This window comes from Aplidium turbinatum, chromosome 4, assembly GCF_918807975.1.
Source record: "Aplidium turbinatum chromosome 4, kaAplTurb1.1, whole genome shotgun sequence".
NCBI classification, from domain to species: Eukaryota; Metazoa; Chordata; class Ascidiacea; order Aplousobranchia; family Polyclinidae; genus Aplidium; species Aplidium turbinatum.
This window is the reverse complement of record NC_137475.1, coordinates 32,243,050-32,245,055: the sequence shown is the minus strand read 5'-3', so window position 1 is coordinate 32,245,055 and position 2,006 is coordinate 32,243,050.

Below are 2,006 nucleotides of genomic sequence, written 5' to 3'. Positions count from 1 at the left end.
CATCTTGTTGATGTTTATAGGAAAGCATTTCCTGATAGTGCGATTGCAAAAAATAGATATGAAATAATGAAACGCAAGTGGTGCTAAAAGCACATCAGGCTTTTTTAACCGCTTTACTACATATTTTCTGGACCTGGGTTTTTTTTACCTCATCTGGGTTTTTTTCAGCACACAATCTAAGTTTATTGGAAATCTGTCGCTGGCATCCCTGCCTCTGAGGCTATTTTTACAATATGTTGTAAGAATAGCCACAGCCAAAAAGAAAAGACTATGATGTAATCGACATTGAAAAAGTAGAGAATAGCGCTATCGAATAGCGATTTGAAACCGATACTTGCCACCCTGTTCTTAAGTATAATATAGGTACGGTACCATGCCGTACCGTACCAGATCACAAATTCAGGGATATCTAGAGAAGGGGATATGAAGGCTCGCAGCGATTGCCTTATTCTCGTGACACTACCAGGGCGGTATAGTTTGTAGTGCTGTAAACATGTGGTTCTTTTTAAAATCGTAGAAAGTTTTGTAGTGCAGCTGGTACAATGAGCTACAGTAAACAGTTAGCAAATGTTACGTATTAGTTACGTATTAGCATATTTAAAGAATACTTGTTTACAAAGACAGTTGAAAAGTTACCAGTAAATTTTTTTTTTTAACAAAGCCTTTGCAGTAGTAGGCTAGATGTAAAGCAAGTATATGGGTCGTTGAATTAACAAGCAATCATGAGCATGCTGTGAATATCCAGGCCTCATGCTAATAGCGCAATGCAAGTTATCATAAGATTTATTAAACTACTATCGGTGCCAATTGTCATTTTACGATAAACACAGATTATTTACGATAAACAAAAGCCCTTCTATTGTCAGACGTAATAAAAGCCTTCGTATCCCCTTCTTTAGATATCCCTGCACAAATTGTATGTACAATGTACGTAGGCTACTATGGTAGTTAGTACCATATATAGGCTATATACCAGCAGAGGTGGGCACCCGCTACTTTCAAAGTAGCGCGCTACCCGCTACCGCTACTTGGACCAAAATAGCGCGCGCTACCGGTACCCGCTACCAATTTACAAAAGTAGCACGCTACTCGAACCAAAGTAGCGCGCGCTACCGCTACTTCTTCCGCTACTTTTGTCTGAAATGACACTGAGTTAAGAAACACTCTTCAAGTCCCTAGTGACGTAAAGATGACCTTGAAAACAAATGTTATCATTGGTTTACAATGTCATTTTAACGTCGTTATAAAAGGAAACACATTCTAAAGGAAATTTATTGTTACGCATCTTTCAAAAACACGAGCATTTCAAAATGAGAGTCACTTAGTCCTGCCCGCTTTGGCTTAAGCACATCTTCTCCAACAGAGAAAAGTCTCTCCACCACAGCACTGGAAGGAATGGGGGTGTTGTATTTAATGAACAGATGTTTTATCTCGGTATTCGAAAAGCTCAAGGACTTGCTCCTGTCCGAAAAAAAGGCGTCCACAATTGCTGTTTCCTTCTGCACCGACGTTTCACGGGATGGCGGCAACACACCAAAAAATTCATCTTTGGAGTCGTAACTGGTGTTGGTGTCACTCTTCTCAGTATCAACCTGGCTTGATGTCTCCCGCAACAGTCGAATTACATCTGTCTTGACTTTTTCTTGCAGTGCGTCAGCATCATCGTGGAAACGTAGTGCAGAAATTGTAGCCACGACGTCTTGAAAGAGGGATGAAGACATGATGCTATAACGCATTTCATGTCGTTGAAGCACTTGTTGAATCGTTTTTTCACCCCTTGAAGGACTTTTACTCTCAACTCCTCACAGTTCACAAGATCACTGATCTCGGTCAACTACTTCGCTCAAATTGTAATGGCTGGAACTTGGAAGCAAGACTCCGTTATACGCCTTGGACTCGCCCCTGGAGAATGTCTAAAGCCTGGAAGATAGGCTTCATCACACGAAGATATTCGCCGAAGAAGTTGACGTCAGCTAGAAATAAATGAGCTGTTTAGAAATAAGACA